Source organism: Hirundo rustica, chromosome 21 (genome assembly GCF_015227805.2).
Source record: "Hirundo rustica isolate bHirRus1 chromosome 21, bHirRus1.pri.v3, whole genome shotgun sequence".
In the NCBI taxonomy this organism is placed as follows: domain Eukaryota; kingdom Metazoa; phylum Chordata; class Aves; order Passeriformes; family Hirundinidae; genus Hirundo; species Hirundo rustica.
In genome coordinates, this window is record NC_053470.1 from 3,184,115 (window position 1) to 3,210,359 (window position 26,245).

Sequence of the window (26,245 nt, forward strand, 5' to 3'; positions counted from 1 at the left end):
TGCAAACTGATCTAAAGCAGCTTTCCTGTTTCCCCAGCAACCTTGAGCAATGCTAGCTTGTTTCTTTGGAAGTAAATTAAATGTGACTTTCAAGTAGTTCATTATTTCAGTGGCCACAATGCCTTTTGCAAGCAAGGACTTTCGATAAATCATATTAGGATTTGCTGCACTTCTGAAGGGAGGCAGATAAAGGACTTCTGCAGAAATAGTTTTCAAATCTAGTACAATTTGTTTTTTAAGAAATAACAAAAATTATGTTTCTATTGATACAGGGAAAAAAAAAAAAAAAACCTATTTGCGTAAAGAAAGGTTAAATACTGATTGGTGCTGCAGGTTGATGTGCACAGCTCTCAGGCGCAGCTCCACCTCAGCTGTGGGGCTGAATCCTCTGGAAATTCTGCCACTGGATGTCCACACTCAGCCCAGCCCCTCCAGTGCTCAGAACTTGGCGTCCTGAGAAATCTTCCAGCCTTTTCCACGACCCTGTGTGCGTGTACTCAAACTACGACACCTCCGGAGGGACTGCAGGATGCACAAAATGGGCTGTGCGAGGTTTTCGTGCTCATTTTTGGCTTGCTTTTGGTGGCAGCGCCAGAAGAAGAACGCTCAGGAAACAGGAGGTGTGCGGGTGGAGTTACCCCTCCGTGGTGCCTCCGCGCCAGGAGGGCATTTCCCTCTGTCCTGGTTTGGGACAAATTTGGGAGAAAACCCCTGTATAGGATCCCTCTAAGGAAGCAAACCCACATGGCCCCTCCCTCCAACCGGTCCGGAAAAAAAACCAAAACCCTCTTTGGAGAAAAGTGGAAAAAACTATTTTACTAAACAAATGAAGTGCATACAAGTATAAAGAATGAATAATATGAAACAATAAAACCTCTCGTTCTGAAGTGCGATGGCCATTGAGAAAGTTCTTGCCGTGGGTGTAGCTTGGCTCTCTCTCAGTCTCTCATCAGTCCCAGTCCCTCCGGCGCTGCTGGAAAATGCCGAGGTCCAGGCCCCGGTGGGCTGCAGGTGCAGCCCCCAGTGCTCCCCTGGGTTTTCAGTCCAGAGCAGGTTTAAACAGTTCCAAGAAAAAGGAAAAAAAACAGTCCAGGGAAATTCTCTGCCCTAGCTAGCTGAAACTAACTAAAAGCAAAGAAAAAAAAATCTCTGTCCTGCCGTCTCTCCAAGCCTCCGCCGAACACACCGTCTGCAGAAGAATGTGGAGGAGTCAGGCAGTTTTCTCAAAACAAACTCCGCGCTTCTCCTTGCTCTTAGAACCAGTCTTAAAGGCACAGGACTCAATATACAGCACAAACAGAACAGACGATTGGGGATACAGGCATCATAAAGTTACCCTAGGACACCCTCTCCGAGGAAAAGACGGAAACTTTTCAATTCCGTGACCATGCATTTTTAAAATTGGGTTTCAGCCTCACACTGTGAGAATCTGCTGCTCTGTGAGTTACCTCACGAATTTACGTCCATTTGTACCTGCCTGAACACGAATCCTTTCAGATTCGGTGGCGGCTGAGGTTGTTTTGATTAAGGTTGGAAGGAGCTCAACAGAGCTTTGGGTCAATCACTTCAGATTTAGTTTTATGTTGGGATGAAACCCTCTCAGCTTCGATACTTTCCAGGCTGGGGGAATGGCATTCAGTTTTGGTGCTTTATTTTAGTGGAACAGAATTAGAAAGGGAAGCGTTTTGGGGAGGTTAGTTTTCAGTTGTTTGGTTGGTTTGGGTTTTTTTTCCCCAAACACATGTGTTTGCTGGGATGGGTTTATGGTAAATATTTTTTTAATGAAAGCAAAAATCTGTCAAAGATTTTTTGTGTAGTAAGAAACCCATTTGTCACTTAAAAGCAGCGTCAAGGAAGTGAGATTATTGCCAAAGCAGTGTGGATCATGGCTGGTCCTGGCTGAGCTGATCACATTACACAAGTTACTTCAGTGCATAATATTTCCTTTCAAAAGGACTTTGAATGGAAAGAACCACAGCAGAGAATGGAGAGCCGTTAACCATGGAATACCACATCTCCCATCACCATAATTCACTATTATGAAAAGTTTGCTGGGCTGGAGTCTTGTTCTATGTGGTCAGAAGAGATGCTTTAGTAAGGATCGTGATCATTGGTTTCTTTTCCAAAGTCTGATTGGTCTAGGAAGACATTGATTTATAAAAAACAGAAAGTGAGGGTGCCTCACGTGTATGAACTTAGTGAAGAAATTTCACAGTTACCAACGTTTCATCTTCTTTTCATTGTAACTTGGTTTTCCTTCTTAAGAAATAAATTTAAAAAAATATTGAGAAATGCTAACCAAAAAAATTCAACAGCACGTCTCAAAATCCTCAGAACATTTGACTGGTAATTTTTTTTTTTTTTTTCCAGATTATTGGTGTGAGAAGATTTTAAAATGTCAAAATATCCATCCCATTTGGGCAGAAAATGTTGAAATAGAATGAAAAATGAGAGTAATGCCATTCCCCTCTTGAACACCTTGACCTAAAGATTCTCTGATTCTCTGACAAAAGTCAACCCTTCAGGTGTTGAGGGAATTCTTCTCCCAAAGAAAGCCACTGCAGTGCACCTGGACCTTCACAGGAGTCTGAGCTTTGCCTTGGTTGCACAGAGCTGGGGCTGTGTCTCCAGGCGGACATAAATCTCACCCTTATGGAGTTTTTTATCTTCTTCTGTTAGAGCCAGGATTAAATGCTTGAGAGTGTTGTTTGTGTTTGGACTCAGATGTTTATTAATTCTTATCTATAGCACAGTCTCACAAGTTGTGAGCTCAGGCTAACAAAGTGAAAAATGGCTCTGTCTCTATCCCTTTGTAAAGTTTTTTGAGCAAAAATTGTCCAATTATGAAATGGTCCCTAACTTATTTTTACTTTTACCCCAATCACCTGTGATCCACAATGTGGATTCTTCTACCCAGTTACAAAATCCCACCCAGACCCACGGAGAAGAAGGTGAAAAAGAAGGAGTGTCCTACACCCTAAAACCTCCATCTTGCTTTATATATATCGTTATATCCTAAAACCTTAAACTCTAAGTTTTGCACCCTGTGATGTCACACACTTCTATTTAACTAGACACACACAATCCCAGTGCTGTCACCCAATTTTGGAAGCTATCCCACGGCCTCAGGTCAATGCAGTGGTTTTTTGGGGGTCAGAAAGCCTGAAATCCTCAGTGCCCGGGGTTCCAGCACCCCCTGACACACGGCAGCTCAAACTGTGGTGGAATCATGGAGTGGTTTGGGTTCGGAGGGGACCTTAAAGATGCCCCAGTCCCTGCCCGGTGCTCAGGGCCACCTTCCACCAGGAGGACGCGGTGCCAAGCGCTCTGCACTGGTAAAACCCAACCCTGGGGCCAGCCCCTGTCCCCAGATGCCAGCCACGGCTCTGTCCTCTGTCAGCCTCACCCAGAACCCCCAAGCCTGGCTCAGTGTCCCCCCAGAGTGACTATCTCTTTGCTGGTGCTCTCATAAGTGATTGCTTGTGGCATCTTCTGTCCTTATCTCGGCCGGTGCAGCCCCCTCATGAATATTCTGCCCATATGGAGGACTTTTCTCTGTCATTGCCCATTAACAAGGGGGATAATCACTCATCCAGTTATCGGGAAGTCAGGGAAGGCCTTTCCTTGAGCCCTCAGTGCAGAGAATCCTGGGACACCAAGGGAGGTTAAATGTGCCTGACATTATCATCATTACTATTTTTTTTTCCTACTTTTTTCTTTTTTTTCCTCCCTGTGTAATTACTGTATTATAATAAAGTTGATCTGAGATAAAGAAACGAGGTATTAAAGTCTGTTGGGGCTAAAGGACCATATTAGTGACTCTTATACCTTTTTTTTAGTCGTGGGGCAAAATGTATTTTTGGGCTGATTACACAGAGATGAGCGTTCTGTCACCAAACCCCCAGGAGGTCACCACTACACAGAAATGATGTTTTATTACACAATTGCTTTGAGAAGTTGCTCCAGTGTAAATGCAAAAGGGGAGGGGAAGGTTGTAGTGATGCATCATTCCTAACAGCAGGAGTTTCCTGTTCAGGCTTAAAAGTGTTTCCCTCCAGAGAATTTAAGCAGTTTAATAAGATTAATGAGCTTTACCTGCCTTTTCCTCAGCTGCTGCATCGCAATTTAGGCAAGCTTTGAACAGCCAGGGCACTAAATGCATTCCTGTATGTTAATAGAACCCAGTATTTTTGCAGAAGTGACTCAGCCCATGCTGTTGTATAAATGTAACTCAAAACTGGCTCAGTTACTCTTCTCCTGGCTCTTCTGGATCTTGCCAACACTGCAGCAGAGCCAGTGAAGCCAGCTGACTGCTTCCACTTGGGGTTTTGTTTTAACACAAGATCAAGTTTTCTTTTAATTCCATTGCTCATTTCAAAAAAATAAAAAAAAAATTAAAAAAGACCCGAAACCCAAAAAACCAAACAAAAACTCAAAAAAACCCCAACAATGGCAAAAATCCCCCAACTAATGAAAACAAACAACAAAAAAAAACCCACGAAAAAAATCCCCCCCCCATAATATTCAGTTGCACAAACATCATTTTTGCTGTAGATTTTCCTGCTGGAAAATTGGGATAGGGCCATCCGAAAAATGAGAAACAAACTGTTTCTGACACAAGGCAGTGTTCTTTAGCTAAAATGGGAAATACCTCTTGCTCTGGAACCTGCAGTTTTCACTCTGGGGCCTTTCCAAGTTTTCCTGTTTTGTTATCTGCAGGAAAAGTTTCAGTCTTCTGCCTGTATTTCAGTTTTATTTCCTTGCAAGTGATTTGGGCAGAAACTCGTCGTTTGAAATACAAAGTTTGATCTCACTGTGCAACGTTTCCTTATTTCGCAGGATTTAAGAAACTGTCACAGGATTTTATTTCTTATTTGTCCATTACAACTGACATTTTTTCAGTTCATTTCAGGAAATAATAAGCTGCTGATTTCTGGAGTCACCTGATGCAGTTGTCCACTGCTCAGTTTTGCTGCCTTTAAGAGCATTTTCCAGGGCACAGAGGTGACACCTAATTACTGATGCACAGCTCCTGCCAGCAGCAATTTTCACCGCGTAAAATCTGTTCATAATTGAGGGAGAGAAATACGTGAGGTATTGTTAAAGTCATACTCGAGTAGGAAAGCTTTCAGGAGGAACGGAGTGAAAAAAAAGTGGATATAATTCCTGGTAAATATGATATTCTGTCTTAAGGTTCAATGGGATACGGGAACTCGGGTGCCATGGTGTCAGAAACAACACTGAATTTAAAGTCTGAGAAAATGACAGTGTGAGGCAAATGAGAGAAGACAGCGACAGCCTGAACTTGCCCAAGGTGACTTCTAGGTCTTTTCCAACCTGAACTGTTCTGTGGTTCTGTGATTTTACGACTGCTGAACTTGCAGTGACAATATCCATCTTACTTCACCCCACCTCGAGATGTAAAGAAGCCTCACGCAAGAGAGTTTATGCTATTTACAGGTTTTCTTCATCTGCAGGAAAAAAAAAACAACCCCAAAACTATGAAAATATTAATTATGTAACTATGAAGTGGTTAAGATTGCAGGCTGGAAAAACAAATACACTTGACCACCCAATTCCATTCAATGCCATCATGAATAATAACTTTCCTGACCAATATTACTGTAGTAACAACCGAAAAAAAAAAAATTCAGATGTTCACTTGGCCCTACAGGTTGTACAAGACCTCCATCACAGCACTCCCCTCCTCCAAGTGAAACACAGGAGCTGCATTAGTTTCCTTTCCGCATTCTTCCCTGCGTTTCTTCCTTTTTAAAATTCATTGCTGGGGATAAAACTCCATCTCCCAGGGAGCAGTGCAGGCTCCTCCCTGCCCAGAGAGGTGCAGGACAGCAATCACAGCTGAGACTTTTTCAGTTCGTCTTTTGCCAGCATCTGGAATTTGTCTCACAGACTCCTTTTTGGGGTTGGAAATGTATTTGCCGAATTCCCCCCTCTTCCGTGGATTTTCTGTAGAGTACCTGAGGCAGCCACACACGAACATCTCTTAAATTAGGTGAGCTGGGCAAGGAAACAAAATGATGTGTGGCTAATTAACTCTGCCTTAAGTGTTAACACTGAGACTGTTGGGGTGTTTTGTAGGAAGATGGGATGGGAGGCATCATGAAAAAATGGATCAAAGGCTTTCTGTGCGCTCGGGAGCTCTCCTTCCTTGTGAATCACGGTCAAACATGTCCTTGCCACACATTGAAAACTCAACACAGCTTCACACAATCAAGCAAAATTCTGATGCTAAGGCAGTCCCAGACGCTTGGGCAGCTGGAAAAGTTTAGCAATCCTTATTCCTGCAGATTTATACTTTATAATAATCTCTGGAAAACAAGAAAAGGAAATAAAGGTGTTGGTACTGTTCAGCCTGATGATTTCTTGAGAATCTCTTTAATTATTTCCATGAGCCCTTTCTGAAGCACCAACCCCTTGCACTGCTGAAGTACATTTGAATGTTTCTTGAAGCATTTATGCAAATAATCCCATTCAGGGGTGGGGTTTTGGTTTTTGGTTCGGTTTTTCACCCGTTTGTACTTCTGATGGAGACCTTTTGTCTCTGACTTTTCAACCTGCAAGCTGAGGAATACATCCAGCTTTGTCCTGCTCTTCATGCCTCAGCACACGTATTCACCCTCTGGAGCTGGCATTAACTTTGGGACAGTTCCACTTTTTAAAGTCAAAACTCCGTGGGACTGTACTCATAAGTATTCCACGGAGGCAAGACAAATCTGATGGAGTGGCCTTCAAATCCCACTTTTGAAATGCTGAAAGTTAAGAAATATAATTAAACTGCAAGTGCATTAACATTTTTATAAAATACAAACCAAATGCTTATCCCGAATCACCAAACAAATTACAGTTTGAACATTATTTAAAAAAAAAAAAAAAAATCCCAGCTACTTATCAACAGCACCATTTGAAATTATTGCCAGTACTACAACTCTAAATGCATTAGATGCCTTAAATACAAACCCTGAACATTTACATACTGATTCCATGAGCAAAGCAAAAGGTATTTGCCAGTAACAGTACAGGACTCAGCATTTTTATTGTCTGAGTAATCCTGGTTCGCTCTGATATGAAAATTCAATTATTTTAGAACGGGTTGTCTCATTAAATTTTGACAAGGAGCACAAGCTCAGTACCAGCTCCAGCTCTAAGAGGCTGTGGGAGCCTGACAGCTCCGCGGTGAATTTTAAAATGTAGTATTTTCACAGGACAAGATTATCTGACAATTTTATATTAAAAAAGAAAAAAATTAATCAAATACATTGTAATATCCAACACTGCTAACTTGGCCTTTTTGTAGATATTTTTATGAAAATTTATTGTTAAAAAAAAAAAAAAAAAAATGAGTCCAATGTTTATTGCATCTTTTCCCCCAAGCCCACCTCCATGTCTTGTGCTCCACGACAGTGCTAGGAAAGAAAAAATAGTGTCTTTATGTGAGCAGCAAGTATTTAACTACTCATTGTTAACACTTTTTCCCTTCCTCAATGGAAACGCGTGTTTGCAATCATTTTTATAAATATTATTTCCAGCAGAGGCAAATCTTTAATTTCACCCCCGTATTTACCATCGGTGCTATCAAGGGATGTTTAGACAAAGGGGATTTTTTTGTCAGAAAACGTCAGCTGATTGAAAAGAGAATTTTTTGACAGATTCAGAGCACTTTGGGAAGACTTTCAGTGGAAAAGGCATCTCAGGTTTAAGGTGGCTTTCCATGAACACCAGACTGTTGGAATATTTTGATTTACAGCCTGACCCTCTCGTAGCACTGGCCCATCACAACCTGGCCATGAAGCTGTCGCTGGCTGTGTCGTGAATTTCCTTTATCCAGCCCTGCTGAGGGTGTGGAACACTGTATAATCCACATAAATTAGACGGCTGTGGATGGACAACGTGAAAAGAACACAGCTGAGGATGAGATTTGGGAGACCACAAAGAGCTCCGTGGCCTCTTGCCATGCTTGGATCCTTCTCCTGAGCTGCAGCACACCTAGGTGTGTTTTAGTTCCTGTGGAAACAATATTTAATTAATTTGCAACCTAGAACAGCTCCAATAAAAAATAGGATTCCATCTCTTAAACTTCTTGGTTCTTACGGCAAAAAAAGGTGGGACAGAGAAGGAAAACAAAGTCTTGTGTTAGATCTTCTGTGCCACAGGTCAGAGCTTCTGCCATGGGATTCCAACTGAGGTTTGTTCCACCCCAACCCAGCAGGTGAAATCTGGGGCAGTCCTGGAAACTCTTTGTGGAGCAGAGAACATTATTCCCCTGTTCAGGTCTCACAAACCCTTGTATCACAGAGCTCTGGGCATTTCCAAGTAACTTATTGCAGCTGTTGAGCAGTCAGTGAGCAGCGAGTGCACCAAAAGAAATTTGTTTCAAATTTGAAAAGCCACTGCAAGCAAACGTTGATTTATTAAGCTTCTTCATGATCCAATATTGCCCAAATATTACTTGAAGGCACTCATTGAATTTTCAGACTGATGTTTCATCATGCAAATAAATTTTTTTATTCGTGTTACAGTAATTCTAACACTTTTTTCTTACTGCTGTAAAAGTATTCAGTAAATCAGGAAGCCTGTATATTCATCACTGCGGTGTACTTATTACTGCAAATTTAAGCTAATTATATTAAGGAAAGAAATCATTAGATAGTAACCACAATTAGACTCAATTACCTTAAAGGTCTTTTCCAACCTAAACATTTCTATGATTCTATTGCAAGGTCAACACGAATGCTCAATTTAAGGTCTACGCCAGGATTTCTTGAGGAGAGATTGAATGTTCAAAGCCTAAATGCCACATGTGGGCCAGCAAAAGAGGATTTCTGTTCCACGTGTAAATATCAGAGAGACAGAGGCACTCTCCCTGTGACAATCTCCAGAGGGAAGTTATTCAAGGGGACCTTGTATGGAAAATAGGAGATGTGCTGGACTAGCCCATATATTTCTTAGGGCCAGGGACATTTGAAATGCACACTTCCTTGGGGGGAAAAAAAGAGCGCAGTTTGATTTTTTTTTTTTCCTCCTCCATATTTTAATTAACTTCTGTGAAGGTCACATATATCTCTATCTCTGCAATGCTCAGCGTGTCAGTCATTTTAAAAATCTGGATATTTAGCATTATCTTGCCATTATAGTCCAACTTTTTTTTTTTTTTTTTTTTTTTTTTTTTTTTTTTTTTTAATCCGAAATTCCACTTTAGTGATCGAATTAAAGAGATGACAAGCTCCCTATCCTTACAAGCTAAGCATTTTATGTTTTATACTCAGATATACTCTGTGATATAAGATGAAGGTTCATAATGGGATTCAGTGCAGTTGAGTGCTAAATTATAGCAGGCTTATATCACAGAACATTGTAACAATGAGAGGAGAATTCATATCGTGGCTTTAGGGAGAGAGGAAAATTAAGACTTTCCAATTAAAGTAGTAACCTAAAACTTTAAAATAATTTAAACAGTTTCTGAATACACGTAATGTCCTATACTTATCTGGAAGCAGGATTGGCAGCTGTTTGAAAGGACCCAAGTGAAATGTGGACAAGGTGTATGTTATGTCCTCAGAACACAGATCTGTCATTTTCTGCATTGTTCAGGGATACATTGGTATTGAATATCTCTTTCCCACAAATTCACAGGCTCCATGCAAGGCTGGAGGGAAAACCAGTGTAATGTTATCGTTAAATTGACGTTGCATACAACTTTATGATGGTCCTGACAACTGCAGTTTGTGAATTTTGCCAAGGGCAGCCTAATAAGTGATTTTCAGAGATGAACACTGAGCTGTGTGGTAAAATAATCCTTTCCTTCAGAGGGACAGAGCTGCAATTTTCTTGTAGACATAATTTACGGAATTATTACTGACAATTTTAGAATTCCGCTGGGTGAAACACTGGGGGCTTGAGAACAGAATTTCTCATCCTTTTAAGAAGAGGCAAATTTTGAACAGACAGTGTGTCTATAGCATCTGTGTAATAACGCAGGAGGAGCCTGACCCAGAAAACCCGTGGTGGATTCCTCTCCTTATTTAAGTTTTCTGCCTGTTTGAATGCTGAGGTGCTCTGTGATTTCACACTTTAGGATAAGACGTTAAAAGAGCTCAGGTTCATGTTCTGATTTCTTCTCACGTAGCTTTGGAGTGCAGACAATAAATACATTTAGAACCAGGTTTTTCCTATGAGCACTGCTGCATAAAATGTTCTTGTGCAGCTGTTTGGGAGATTTCCTGATGAAACCCAGAAGTTTATGTAATTGTTTAGATTGCAAATCATAGTGAAAAGGATTCAGTCCAAGTGTCAAGAAGGAAGAAAAGACATAAAAAGGTATTGCAAATCACGCTGATGTCTGATGTTTAGATTTCTTGTGGAAAGTTGCTTCATAATCCCATAGGAACAAGAGGAAAGGGAAGAGTGTTCAATATAGATGTCATGTCTCTGGCTGGTTTAGATCCAATCCTCGGGCACAGGAAAATGTCTGCCGACATCAATGCACTAATTGAAAATCAATGTAATTAATTTCAGTGAAAGAGCTGGACATTTTACCAGTCAGACCCGAAGGCCACTTCAAAGTGAAATGCCCTGTGCTTGGCTGATTTCTTCCTGACATGAATGGAGGCATCAAACTTGCTTCTTTCTTAGCTTGAAAGATGTATTTCACAACGGGCTGGACAATTTACAGGGTGTGACTCTGGTGAGAGTCAGCTTTGCAGATATTAGTGCAATTCTACCTCTTCTGTGTAAATTCCAACACCCAAGGGTATGGATGAGCTGCTGTGAGACACTTCCAGCTGCAGTGATGGAAGGAAAAGTAGTTTTCCTTCCAACTCTCCTGATTGGAGTGATTTGGCCACTTCTTTTCACAGCTTCTGTTCCCAAGGTCAGAGAAAATCTGGTTTATGGTGATGCATCGTAATGGACCCTGGACTAAAGTGGCTTCAATTCAATCAATTTCCACTCTGCTGTCTGAGGGTGACTTCCAGCCAAAGTCAGGATTGGCAAACACGACTAAAACGGGGAATGCCACCTAGGACTGTCCTAGAGGGGCCTCTGAACATGGAAATGGAAATGGAAATGGAAATGGAAATGGAAATGGAAATGGAAATGGAAATGGAAATGGAAATGGAAATTGAGATGGAAGTGGAAGTGGAAGTGGAGATGGAGATGGAGATGGAGATGGAGATGGAGAGGGAGATGGAGATGGAGATGGAGATGGAGATGGAAGTGGAAATGGTTGCAGCCATTGTGCTTTGCAGCAGTGCAAAGGATCCTCAGCACGTTTCAATCCTTGCCTTTAGGGGAGATATCTTCAGGGGGACTCTGGTAACAGACATTTAGGAGGATGTAATCAAGGCCACACTTTCCTGTCCAGAATTCTTTTCCTGGCACTCTGCTTGGAGTCACCTGCTGATCAGTTCTTGCATTCATGACATCAGCAGCAAATCCAAATGTGTGTGCTTGGTGCCAAGTTTTGGACTCACCTGGACTTCCAGATATTTACTGGAAGAGCTGCACACACAGAGCAGAGACAAACCAAGCAATGTCCTTTCTTCAAGGAAGGCTAAAAAAGTGTAGGTCATGTCTAAATTCTAGTTACATACCTAAAGAGGACTGAAAATAAGAGGGGGAAATGCACTATGAAATGCAGTTACCTTCCACATTCTGAGCTCAGGAGCAGAATTAGCGGATAATACAACAGGGTTAACAAACAAACAAAAATCCTCCCATGCTAAATTACTCTACTAATATTCATCACAAACTGCTTGGTCTAGCTTGAAATAACCTGTTCTCCTATAAAAGAAATTAAAAATTAAAAATTCGGAGAAAGCAATACTGAATATATGCTGCATGGGCGAAGCAGCATACAATGAAAACCAAGGCAGAGCTGGAGAAATAACAGTTCTGAGTAAGAGTAAAGTAGAAAGTTTTGCTGCCTTATCTAAATTATCAAAAAATAAAATTGTTTAAACTTGTTTAAGCATGGTTTTAGGATAGTCTACATAAGGTGCTTCAGGTGTGCCAGTAGAAAAAATAAGATATGTTTGTGCTGATGCAGTTTTTCAGAGTTGGATGAGGTGGGATTTTCCCCTGTTGGCACTGAAATCTTGGGCAAAACAAACCAAATACAAGCAGTTGTTAAACTAAGCCATTATGTGCCATGTGCAAGATCTCTGAAATATTATGGACTCCTTCAAACGCTGGGTACAGTGCTCTGATACCTTTTTATTGCGGAAATCGGGAGCTCAGACACAATAACAGGAAATGTAAATGCTGGATTTTTCACAGTTTAATAAAGTGTTTCACAGGAATCCTTTTTTTGATGTAAGGACCGAAATGTATGATCTCTTCAGCCTGGGCAGGTGAGTCTGACAATTAGTGGGAGGATCTTTCAGTGATTTTGCAAAGTCCTTAATTGACATTAGTTGGTGGTGAATGTGAACCACAGGAACATTTGTCTCTCTCAGTGCCAGCATTTCAAATTGTACCTAGACTTAAAGAGATGAAATTAAAAAAAAAAAAAAAAATCATGGTTTATATTTTATTCTCCCTATAAAACTGGTGGAATTTCAGCACAGTAAAGATCAGTTAATCAACATATTCAGGGCAAAAATGAGACTCACATATTTATTGTCCATTTTTAATGCTTTTTTTTCCCTTTCTGAACCCAGACTCCGGGCCAGCCTCCTATCCAAGTTTTCCTTCATGCCTTATTGTCTATTCTGTTCAGCTATTTAAAAAATGTTGAATATCAACAATGGCTTTCACTAGTGTATTGTCAACTTTTGTATGAAGCAATCTTGGTTGAATGAGAAGATCCCAGAGCTTATAGTTCTATCTACTGTGCTGCACTGGGTTTCTGCTTGAATGTGTGTGACTGATAACAGGACAAATTTCTACCTTCGTTATTACATTTCAGCTACATAATTCATTTGCCAAAATCTTTTAGGAAATATCTTTATAACACATTGCACGAGACATCAGGTAAGTGCTTGTAACGTAAAAATAGGTACAGATCCAGCAGCTGCCTTGTCAAATGTTGTTTGCTAATTGTAGATCTGCTTCTGCCATGTTGTTTTGCTGACTTTCATGATTTCGTGGGGAGCTGTGTGCCATGGCACATCTCTAGCAGCATGTCTTTGCTCGCACAAAGGAATTTGTACTGGATCTGCGCTGCTGTTAAAGTCTGAAGGCAATATTTAGAAATAGCTTGGGCTGGGGGGGCAATGTTGCAAACGTGTGCAGAGCTTACGGGTTTTTCAAAAAAACAGATTTTGCCAATGTTATTGTAAATGTTCAAGCTTGTTTCTGTCTAGAATTTGGGGTACTAACACTGCTTAAAGCTTGTCTGTTTTTTAAACTGGCTCTCAGCCTTCACGGTCTGATGTCTTTTTATTTTACATCGAATGTAGTTGTAATTTAACTTATATAAATCAGTCACCAGTGTGTCTTTGAATGGGAGCTGATTTTCTGGACACTCTTCAGGAAATCCAGGGATTCCCCAGCAGTGGTCAGTTTGTTCATTCATTACAGTTAACAGGTGGCTGAGCAGGTAAAACAGAAGCAGCTGTTTTCCTTTCCTTCTCCACCTCTTTTGCCGACAGTTAATGTCAGTTTGGAAAGAATTCATTTGAGAGGTCATTTTTCTAAATTATTTCATTGCTACAGTGACATAAAGGGATCCTGCTGAACAGGACTCAATCCAGTTAAGTAAACGAAGCAGAATTTCCTCTGCAGTTTGTGTTTTGCTTAGGTTAGAAAAGCAGGATCCAGCTCATCATCTTGTATATAAAAAATTAATTAATGCCTTCACCGTGTATCATATTTAATAGTATTTACTTAGATCTTTTAGGTTTTTTACACTAAAGAAAAAGGAAAAGACAGATTCCCAAAGGCAACAAATATCAGTAAGGGCTCCACCAGTTCTGACTCTGACCGGTCATGAACAAATTGATGCTGCTGAATTTGAGAGAAGACCTAGAATATCTGCTTGCAGGGACTGTGTGCAGGGCTGGAGTTCTATCCCAAACCACCTAAAACTTGGCTGGGGAGTTCCCTGCTGGGTAGAATTTGTAGGTACTGAGCAGGGTCCTGTTTGACACGCTGTTATCAGTTTCCCATTAATTCATCTGCTTGTCCCTTTGTCCCGGAGCCCGGACCCCTTTCGGGGCTGGCTCTGCTTTGTCTGTGTCCTGTCTGCAGGCAGACAATGACTCTCCAATACCTTGCACCCTGTGTCTGTGTGCCTCATCAAAAAAAGCAGCGCAGAACACATTGTTTTAAATTGCAGCACACGTATAAAGTGCTCCTTATTTAAGGATGTTCGTTCGATTGTATCCATGTCAGACGCATGGAAGGGTTCTGTGTTTTGAAAAGTGCATCAAAAACAGCTTAAAAGGCAATTTATTTCAGTGGAAATTCAAGCTTTTGGGACAAAAAGCGCCATTTTTATACAGGTACTCTGATACTAAATAGTGGCAACAGATTATATGGGGACAGGACATTAATAATAAAGCTTTGCTTGTTTATTTGCTCATTGGTACCTCCTGTGTTCATAGTTTTACTAGTTTTGAAACATCATACACAAGCTAATTCATGCTGTTTTTACACTGATTACTGTAACAGTCCAAGTAAGGGGATTTAATGACAAATTTAATAATAAAATTTTGGTTTTGCCTGAAGGAGTTAAGGGTTTTTGTGTAGGCAGCATTACACAGATGGCACAAGGACTCAGGCAGGGTAAGATGTAGGACTATTTTATATCATAAGTTAGGAACTAATGTCATGCAGAGAAGAACAAAACTTTATCTGGTTTTGTCTTTGGAATTACTTGAAGAAGTCTTCCTTAACGAGCAAAATTCCATTACTCTTTAAAATCAGTCTTTCTTTATATTTCAGTCTTCATCTTTGATGAGAGGAGATTCACAACTGGAAAAGCCTGACAGAAAAGTTTCATGAGCCTCTGGAGGAAGATGGGAAAGCAGCAGCAAACTCAAAGGTACTTTGTGTTTTATATTTGTATATTTGTGCCCAGTGCATCTGGAATGTTTTACAAACCCAATATGGAACACATCCCATCTCCCCAGCATTGCCCAGCTGATCAGTCAGTTCTGATATTTATTGCAAAATCGTCTTTATGGATTTAATTAAGAGATTTTACCAGTTAATTCCTTTACATTTCCTTAGCCCGTTGGAATCATTCACATATCTCTCGTGAAATACAGGTATTTGTTAGATATCATAATGACAACTCTGGCTTGAAATCCCAGAGCATCCTGCACATGATAATTGTGGTGAACTTTTCTGGTTTTAAGAATTTATTCCTTTTCCATAGTAAAATAATAGGGTCTTCAATGATCTTTTTTTATATGAATGAATTCCTGAACTCATAGAGCTTTATCAAGAGGATGGAATGAGTGTTCCTTTGTGGAATCTGCTTTACTCTGTACAATACAAACTGTGGGAGGCTTCTAGTCTGTTTCTTTAATTTTTAAAAATCTTTTTGTCTGTGCAGCAACAAGTTAATTCTCTTTCAGAAACAGAAGGCTCTCTGTGGGCATGGATATTTAGGAGGCACTCAGATTTTAATTACAAATTGATTCTCCTGTTGTGTTCACCCAGAACCCTCCATGTGAGCAGTGCTAATTGTCCAGAGGATATCCCAGAACCTTTTCCCTAGTTAGGTGTAGGAGAAGGGAACATAGGAAACGTAACCCCTGATAAATTACAGCTGTGTTAATTACCCAATGCAGCCTCACCCCTGATGAGTAACAGCTATAGCCAATAAAGTGTGATAAAAGGGAGTGGGTTAGCTGCTGAGGGGAGGAGCCTTGAGGGAGAAGGAGGATCATGAAGAAGAAGGATCCTGAGGAGAATCCCGTCTGTGAGGTCAGTCTGGGTGTGCAGTTGGAGCGTGTTGTTGGAGCCTGCAGCCACAGTCTAGCCGGGTAAAAGCCTGCAGTCACAGTCTAGCTGGGTGAAAGCCTGCAGTCACAGTCCAGCTGGGTTAAAAGCCTGCAGAGTCTGTAAACGAATCCCTGCAGTCAGAGTTCAGCAGGAAATACCCAGCAGTCAGAGGCTGCAAGGGAAACCTCCAGCAGGAGCTTGCTGCAGCCAGAGTCAGTGAATGGTTGGAATCAGGATGGCTGAGGGGAATAAACCACGACCCTTTTTATGCTGTGTTTAACAAGAAGTCTGTGTCTTGGCTCACTTTTACCTTCTAATAAGAGGGCTCCAGCAGCAGTCAGGCACTGTCCATGTGTGGCAAGGGTGATGTTTGGGCTGCCTGTGTGACGCTTGCTGGTTGCTGATCTCAGGGAGGAGTGGCTCTCGCTGCAGCCATGAGGCTGCCCCTGCTTTGTACAACTCTCTGGTCAATATTTTGCATTTCAATAGCATTGTTTTGTAGAGTTATCCCTCACAGGCATCAGGCAGGACTCGTAATTATGAAGCACTAAAGATGTTCCTTCTATTTTTACGAGAGGAGAAACTGAAGTGTGAGGTTTGTTTGTCTGAGATCGGCCAGGCAGCTTGGGAGAGGAGAAAGATTAAAACTTGCCAGTGGAGGTGGGGTGTCAGAGTCCATCCCTGGAGTGCCACAAAGTCTGTGTTACTATTCATGGAATAGGCAAGAAAATGCTCTTTTCCCCTCAAAATTCCTTTACTGCTTCACTCCACATACAAATGCATATTTCTTACCTTTCCAATTATCTTTATTTTTTTTTTCCCCCCCTGGATAATCTCACATAAATACTGTGACAGTTTTAAGCAGGGGACGATGCTTCACTCCTGCAATATTTCCTTCATCCTGAAGGATCAGGGAAGCAGTTTGCCAGCCCTGCTCTTCCAGTCACACTTTCTTTATTGATCTACAACCCTGGAGCTGGCACAGCCTCCCTTATGCAGAGGAATTTTTAGCTGTTTACTCCATCATTGTCTCTTTGCAGAGGAGAAGAAGGGTTCGGAACTTTGAGGGGGTGTGTGGTGGACAATATAAACCCAGAATTTTGGTTGTGCTTCTGCCTGGTGCTGGAGAAGTCCATCTTGCTTGGTAAGGCAAAGACCTTCACCAAAATTTGAACTAAGATTTTGACCACCTCACGAGCTGTAACAGCTCACACAAATTGAGAATAAGAGCCCAAACCTTTCTCTTTCTGGATTCTTCACGCTCTGGAATACCCCAAACACATCCCAGGTGCCCCTGCCCACAAGGGGTGGGGAGCAGCACACCCTGCTCCCCAAAATGTCCTTCCCATGCAGCTGGTCAAGGTTACTGTTTGCTCCTCTGACACATTATCAATTACCCTGCCAACGGACTGATACTGGACCTGTAGTTTTCTTATAAAATAAAAAACTGGGTTTAATTAAATCATCAGTAACTTGGACCTAATTATTTCAGACAGTATTTAATTAATGTTTCATGGACACCTAATGTAATTAGGGTTCCTTTAATAAGACCTTCTGTGACATTAAAATAGATGACCTTTATCTTTCTTATCATCCCTGGTCTGACAACTCAGATTTGTCATTTTCACTATAGGTATAGTTTGATTAAATAGAACAGAACATAAAATTAATCTGCCAAATTATACTTGTTTGTTTCTCTCTTTTTTTGCTACTTAAAGACTAATAAGTTAAGTCTTTTAATTAGCAGCGTCGGTACGAATGTTCATGCTGGCATTTTACCTTTGTGGTTTTTCAGGCTGTTTCTTTTGTATATCATTTTTTATGACAAAAGTAGTTAACAACCGGACTTTATTAATCATTGTGAAGGGTTCAATCTTTTAGATATGAAAAATAAGGAGCTATTCTTTACAGTAACAATGACTGATAATTTTTTTTTTTTTTTAAATTTAAGACAATCTTGCAAAGCACTTCACTTTCCTGGTCACAAACTTTCCAAACATAAAACTGTAGTTTAAATATGAATGGGCATAAGTGAGATTATTAGGTTGGCCTATACTTGCTTTTCAGGAGCTACAGGTTCTCTCTTCCTCTTTCTTTTTGGGGGCAGTTATCAAGATCCAGTGAAAGAGCATTTGTCATATGCAAAATGTAGAGAAAAAGAGTGATTGAAGGGATTTTACAGCCTTCCTTGGAGCAACACTCAGCTGATCTTGTTTCCTCACTCACCACAGAGCTTTTCTATCTCACTTTCAGAAGTAGAACTGCTCCAGTGCCTTCACTCCTGTTCAAGTTCCGCTCACCGAGGTGAATTTGTATTTAGGAAAACAACACAAAGCTTAAAAAGTAGAAGTGAAGCATGGTGCACTTTTTTTAATTACAGTAAAGAAGAAATCGAGGAGTGATCCTCTAGAACAGGGAAATAATTTCTGTTGTTTTCTGTTCTCCCACTCAATAAAAACAAGCAGGACAAAGGAAACTCTTGGCTCAGAACCAGTGCAGGTGCTGAGGTGGAATATCTTTGCTTGGTTCCCAGTGGAGAATGAAGAGAAGGGAGCAGTTCACTGACTCATGCTTTTATTCTCTTCATAAGGGTTCTAACACCAGAGGTGTTGTCATGAGGAAGAACAAATTGTTGAACATGCCAGAGTAGATTTCAGTCACAGTCTTTGAGGAAGAGGGAAGTCCACTCTGCTCCCCTTCAGAAAAGAGCAAAAACTCATGAAATTTAAGCCTCTAAAGATATTCCCGCAGCTAAAATGAAACATGAGCTGAAGGGTTTTGTTCCACAGGCAGGGAACTGGCTTAGGGAACTAGAGGGTCTACACAGGATTCGTTGATGTAATAAGGAAAAATGAGCAAGGAGCTGAAGCTGTGTTAATTAAGGGTGGGAAAAGAGCAGCCTAAAGCAACAAAGTGCCAGGTAAGCCCTGAACACCTCATCCCCTTAGATTTATTCTAATATTCTGCCACAGCTACCTCAAGTAGTTGGCAGTTTTTTCTCTGTGTGACCCAAAATTTAACCTGAGGATTGTACAGCACAATCACCTGGCTGATATCAGTGGACTTTCCTTTCTTCCTGCAACCCTGAGCCTTTTCCTGCTGGCAGAACCAGGCAGTGTTTCAGACCTGATAAAGCTCTGGAGCTGAGATGTAACCTTCTGCTAAATCCTGTTCACTGTGGGTTTGTTGCGGGACTGTCGCACTGTGAAATACACGATGCCTAAAAGAGGAAAGAAAAAAATAAATCAAAACAAACAAACAAAAAAAAAAAAACCCCACAAAAAACCCCCACAACACCATTAGATACCAGAAAGAAACAGAGAAACTGTATCTGAAAAAGTGTCACCAGCATCTTGTAAAAAATGACAGAAATTGAAATTGTTGCCTGGAGCCCAAATTATTTTTTTTTTTTTTTTTTTTTTCATTAAAGCAGCCACATCCAGCACACAGCAACCCCTGACTTCATATATTGGATAAAATTGTCATTTTAACTTAATAAGTCTTAATTAGTAGCTCTATGTTGTTTGCTGATTGCAGACTGTGATTAGTGTTGAGAATGCAGCCACTCATCAGCACCGGCGGTATTCAATTAAGATTTCAAGATGTAATTAAGGCAGTGCCCAAGACTCATCCCACTTGCGCCAATTCCCAGTAGGGGAAGAGGATGTGAAGGGGTTAAGCCCAGGAAATTTATCACTGCACAAACAGGCAGCTGCACAGTTCCAGTCCTAGTGCTGCCCTGAGTCTGTGCTGAGCAAAGTCTGCCACTGAAGAAAAGGCTGGGGGTAGGATTGTTTCACATTTTACGTTTGGTGTCAGTGACCTGATCATTCTCTCCTTGCAGATAGTTTGAGTATTTCACATCACACTTCTTTATGGCCACCATAGTTAGATTTCATTGACATGGTGAAAACTGAATTATAGCGAGCCTCTATCTGACTAGAAAGCAACATATTTATCAATGGATAGTCAAGCAATATGATTAATATAGAGAAATCTATGGGATTAAAAAAAAAAATCTTGATCCAACCATATAAGAACAGATTAATCTGATTACACAGATTACCAAAAACTGGTCACCTTGGCTAGATTAGGAGCTTTAAAAGTGAACACAAATCAGTGAATCATTTTAATCAAATTTAATTTAGATTATACACTTTCACATAAAATCTAATTTAGTTGGAATGACTTGGTCATGACTTGTCTGCTCCCCACAGGACAAGGTTAAAGAGATTACATTTGGGTTCATGTCAGCAGCATCTGCTAGTTAGCTCCCTGAATGCTGATTTAATGAGAGAGGTTGTGCTTAGTCTCTTGGAAAGACTTCTGGTTTAGGCAGGTGCTTGAGAGATGTTATTAATTTAGTGTGATACAGAGAGTGATGTTATCATGCTTGGAAAGCCCTTGTATCATTATTTTCACGTTCCTAATAACCCTGGTGGGTTTGTTTACATCTGATGAGCAGCTTTTGAGGGTTTCCCTTTAATCTCTCCCTCTAGAGACAGAGGAGATTCCTGCTAAAGAAAGAACAGGGGTTTTTTGGTTTTTGTTTTTTTTAATAGAAACAGTTATCTTGGGGCTTGTCTAGGAGAGGCAGCAAGAGAGCATCAAGCTGCAATATGAATCTGGGAGGTACCAAATCCACAAGTAGGCGATGCCTCATTGTCTCACGGAAAATCTGCACCTCCAGCCAGCCCAGGGAGAGCACCTTGCTTCAGCCCACCTGCTCTGCAGGCAGACCCTTTAATTCTTTGTGCTCAGCTCTGCAGGGCCAGGTTCTGCCCCCCTCTGGGTCACGGCGCTGAGGTTTTGTGTTGAAGTGAATGGGATGCATTGCAGTTGGTTGCTAATTGATGGAAAAGAAGCTTCAGTGGGTTTGGCCTTTGGTGGTGAGTGCAGTGAGGGCAAGCTCTGTGCTGATGGAGCAAAGCCAGAGGCAGCAGTCGCTGTTTCCACTCCTTCAGCCCTGTGGCAGAAGATAGGAAAGTCAAAATAATGCTGCGAACCTGTTGCTCAGTGCCTCACTCTGAACCAGAAAATTCCCATTGGCTTTATGAATCCCCACTGACATAAAGCTCTGTCCACGATTCCCCAGGCAGGAGTCAGGGCTCAGGAACAGCATCCATCAGGTGCCTGCTGCCTCCCTGACCCGGTGCTGGGTGGGCAGAAATCAGAGATACAAATGCTGATCCCACAGATCCTCCCTGGGCAGGATTTCCACCAGGAGAGAAAGGGCAGACTGAGAAACTCTGCACATACCCAGACTTAACTGATTCCCTAACCCAGCAGGTAAACTTTAGGCTTAAATGGATTGAAGTGTCCTTGAAGGATGTCCCTGCCTATGGAGGAGCATCTCATCCAAGTTGCTCTCTCCCACATCTAGGAGAGATTAGCCAGGAATTCGTTCAGGGGAAGACACACCCATTTCACTGAAATCAATAGGAGCTGCATCAATTTTAGATATCCTGCATGTTTTCTGCTGGCTTTTTGAGTGCTGTTTATGGTTCTCCAGAAGGAAAAATATATATATATATATAGTGCAACTATTAATCCCAGAAGTTCTGATAAAGAATTTTAAATAACAGTTGAAGATCATTACAGAATTTTACTGTTTTGATGCAGAGTTTCCCTTGTGGAGGGGCTTCAGACTCTCTTAGTCATTACCATAACAGCGTAAGGGTTACATATATAATATATATACAATATATAAGCTTATAATAATAAGCCATTAAAATAATCTCTGGCAATTCTGTGCAATTTGTGCTATTTATGAACAATACTGCAGGCACAATGTTCTCTGCTACACTTTCTGTTTTCTCAGGGTCTTCTACCCTTTCTCCTCCCCTGTGTATAAATGATCAATCCTTACGTGTGTACATCTCCAAAATTAATGAATCCACCCTGAAGGAACACCATTTATATGTGACATCTGTAATAATATCAAAGAAAACTGGGCAAAATTGAGAAAAATGGGGACATACCTTATTACAATTACCTGCTCTCCTAGCATATTTTTCTTATTAGCAGAGCAGAGAAAAAGGCAGCCCTCCTATTTTATTTTAAATGAGCCTGGTGGAAGTATCTCATCCACTTCATTTTCATATGGAATTGCACTGTGGAGCCTGATCCTCCTTGCCTCTGCTCAGGCAAAATACTCATTGCTGTGCCTGGAAACAAAGTCTGTGCCAAGATTGCAGGGTTAGGACCTGGGCTGTGCACCTTTACCCTGGGTAATCACTGATATTTGTTCTGTGCTGCGTGTGGCACGCCCAGATCACCTTTTAAAGGGGGAAATACCCAAATATTGCACTCACCTTGGCCAGATTTTGGTGAAAATGAGCACTGGCCGCGTTAGGTTTTGTCTGGAAGTGGCAGAGTTCTGTACCCCTTGTGATGTGATTAAGCTTGTGTCAACGTATTTCCTAATATATTGGTGTTAGTGTTGAGATGCCAAGTAATTATCTGGCTTTACAGTTTTACTTTCACAAAATGTGGGAAGGGGGATATTCGGGTTTTTCTGCCAGTGTTATGTTTGTATAATCCTGATAGGGATTTACATAATTTCCAGCCTGTCCCTGCTGGCTCTGGAATGTCCCTCTATCCCCAGAACTCACCTGAGGGAAATTCATAGAGAGAAATAGAAACTGAAATAAAGGAAAAATAATCAAATTATACAGGATTGCACTCTAAATCTGAAATCTTAAGTATTGAGAAATAGATTCTGAATCTGAAATCTTAAGTACTGAGAAATAGATTATGACAAGTTCTGTATTTGACATAGAAATTTCAGTCTTGGAGTGGTCTGGAGAAAAGAAGGCCATAAAAAAGAAAACCAGAATGCTCTCCCTAACAGTGTGAAAAATTGGCAGAGTTCATCTTGAGTTTTGAACAGCCCTAATATGGAATTATCCCAGTAAACACAGTTTAATCTGATATTACAGTGTGGGCACCAAAACCCTCCTGCTGCTTCAGGCTCCTGAAGGAAAGATAAATAGCATTGTCACTCCTCAAAATTAAGATTTTTAGAAAACTGGGGAAAAGAGTGCTGAGCTTAATTACCCCTTTTAATTAGCTCACTCGACAGCCCTTTAGTTGCTGTGATTGCAGAGGAACAAGCAGAGCCTTTCACATACTGTCTCTGTCAGAAATCTCCAGATGCAGAAAAAGAGGGTTTTTTTCCTGCTCTTACAGTAATTTTTTATTTATGGGCCATTTCTAATGCAAATATTGGCCTAAAATCAAATGCTAAGGAAGCTGAGTGACTTGGCAATAGAGATAGAGTAGGAATGTAAAGGATTAGAGTGCTTAATGTACTGGAAAGAAGTTTATCAATACTGACAATTCTCACAGTGCTTAATCAAACATTTAAGACAAGTGGAGAAGCAGACAGTAAAGACTTAGGGGCTCTTGAACAATGAAAGCAAACAGACTGTCTTGTTAGAACATGTCAATTTATGGTGGAATAAAGAAACACCTACAATTTGGTTACTCTTTTCATATAGATAACAGTGGCTTTAGGGAGGGAGCTGACTTGGAAATTACTGTGAGTAGCTCCCGAGGAAAACAAAGTGTAACTTTCATTTTATAATCAAATTTTACCGTTTGCAGCTTGGTGTAAAAAGGATGAATGAGGATTTTTTTTTTTTTTTAATCAACTCATAACAACAGCTTTAAGTGTCTGATCCTTCAGTAACAAGTTTTGTATTTATATCACCAGAGCTTGAGTCTGGAGAGGAGCAGAGCTGGGAGCTCTCTCTGTCTCTGCAGGGTAAATTTGGGGAAGAGGCTCACACACCTGCATTGCCTGGGTGAGATTTTCTTAAACAACAAGTCTGAAAACTCCTGCTTGAAAATTTGCTATTGATTCTGACTCCTATCTAAAAGACCCTAACTCAAATCTCACAGTTTTGATAAATACTCTTAGTGAAAATCTGTGTCCAGTTTAAAGAGGAAAGAGATTCCGGTTTCTGGTTGGATATCAGGGATAACTGCAGGTTAACTCAGCATCAGTCCCGCTGTGGCATTGGATTTACACTCAGCTCAGAATGCTCTTAGTCTGCCACTTGGTGTCCTGCTACCAGAAATAAAGATCAGTAAATATTTTTAAGAAAACAGGTGCTGTAAGGCCAGGGATGTTAAATTCACACGTGACGGAGTAATAGGAATATACTGTAAGAAGAGAGAAGTCTCTTCCTTCAGAAAATCTCAGCAGCCGACTAAATAATAAAAATAAAGCTGGTAATATGAGACCTACAACAAAAACACAATTAGCATCCAGTTATTTAATGAAATTTAGCCCTCAGAACAGCAGTGCAGGACCCTGAGCTGGGTTAGGTGAAAAACAGAAAATGTAAGAACGATGTTCAGCTCAAGAGTGAAAGGAATTAGGAAGGAGTAGGCAGTTGGAAAACAGAAAGAATTTGACTCGCAATTTATTCTCTTTTTCAGAGCTGAGTGTGCATAATTTGTGCATAATTCCACCCATCCCGAGTTCTGCTGCTGCAATAAAATATCCTGAGCTTCCCACCTCCCCATGTTTCCTTGAGTTCCTGGAAGCTGGGTGTCAAATTCCCCCGAAACACTTCTGGCATTTTAACCTCCTCTGTATTTATTAGTTTTAACCACATAGCACATGCAAGCATTGCTGGATTTCAGGTCAGTTATTGTTTGTGACTTGATCTCAATTATTGCTCTAATATATATATATCTCAAGAGGCCTCTGTTCTATTCATGTTTTCCTACAAAGCTGGAAGATGCAGCACAATTGTTCCGATGCAATGGATTTTTGAGTGCATGGCGGATGTTCTAAATCAGAATATTTTCTCTTTGAGAAAATGCCAACAGAAAAAGATGGTTTATTTAAGAAGCAAGATTAAATCCTTCACTTGGCAGAAGGACTATTTGAGCTTGATATCAAACTTTGCAGATCCATCACGCCCTGCTTGTTCCTCAATAGCCTGGAAGGAGTCACTGAGTTGCAGCTCGATTTCAATATTAAAAAAAAAATCCCGTTTGCATTTTGGCAGCCTAGGCTGTGTTTACACCAACCCTCCCAGTTCCGAATTTCATACTGCTTCACCTTGTAGGTGCTTCAAACTTAAACCTGCCCTGGCCAGCTGCTGAATATGCAGGAAGGTGAATCCCAGTGTCTGTTTGTGTGTTTGCCGCTGTCTCTCATGCAAATGGAGCTGTCCTGGTGGCCATTCACACCTGCTCAGGGCCCATATGCACATACAGCTTCTCATGCGGATTATAAATTCTACCCCATGGCCTGGAGACTGAAAAATCCCGCTCAAAATCACCCCGGTGTTTTTTGCTAAAATGGTTTTGCCTCGTTCTGCGTCAGCAATCCGCGTTTTGTTTTGGGGTTCTTTTTTTTAGGTGATTTTCCTGGGGTTCTAGAAAGCACATCACTATTGGTGACATCCCTAAGCGCATTCCTGTGACCCGGAATTCGCACCAAACAAATAATATGCCAGGCACAACCTTTATTTATTAATGGTTTTAATGTTCATGGTTTGGGCTCCTGTTCCTCATAGGGAATATGCAGGTGGAGACATCCCCGAGTTTAACTAGTTTGCATCAGTCATTTGAAGCCACTTGTAAAATCATCCCAGCAATGTTACCCTCAGTGAATTGAATTATCATTTTTCCACCCATTTTCTAAAGATGGAGTGAAAGGACTGTTTGTCTGTTTCCTGAAAAAACAAACCCAAAATCAGTAGGATGTGTTTTAGTATGATGCAGGTGCATCAATAATCAATAATAACCGAAGTCAGCGGTATAACAACATCGTAAAATTGGCATCAATGGTGGTTTAGTGTGAATTCTATATGCTTTATCATCTATAATTTCATCACGTTGTCATTAACCACTCTTAAAGTGGGAAGACAGCAGGGATTAATTCAAAGCAGAGTCTTCTCAAACATGTCCTGTTCCTATGCCTCAAACTTCAGCAATGAGAGCACAAACTGCCTTGTGTGCAGAGCAAATTTCTGGGGAAGACTCATAATTGTGTGATATTACCTGACTGCTAAATAAATAGACCAAGTTGGGCTCTGTGATGTCTAATTCCTGCCTGCAACTCCGCTGCTGTTTAAGTGGAAATACTGATCCAGTCTCACACAACGACCGCAAAAACAAAACAGGGAGATTTTTTTTTTTTCCAGTTTCATCTCGTTCTCGCTTTAAATTGCCCGGTGATTGTGTCTGCCCCCGGGTGCGTGTACACACATGTGTTTGTCCTATCTGCAACATTTATATCAATCTGTAAAACACCAGAATTTGGGGAGCACCGCGTGAGAAGCTAAACAGTATTGATCCCTCTAAG

The 26,245-nt window shown here is 40.9% G+C and overlaps 1 long non-coding RNA gene across 1 annotated transcript; it reads left to right on the forward strand.

The window, feature by feature from the left end:
* Nucleotides 1-15,843: 15,843 nt before the first annotated feature.
* LOC120762108 (uncharacterized) lies at nucleotides 15,844-26,245 on the forward strand. Its single transcript, XR_005703820.1, has 3 exons — nucleotides 15,844-15,897; nucleotides 16,956-17,059; nucleotides 24,364-26,245. It is a non-coding gene; the product is annotated as an uncharacterized LOC120762108 (long non-coding RNA).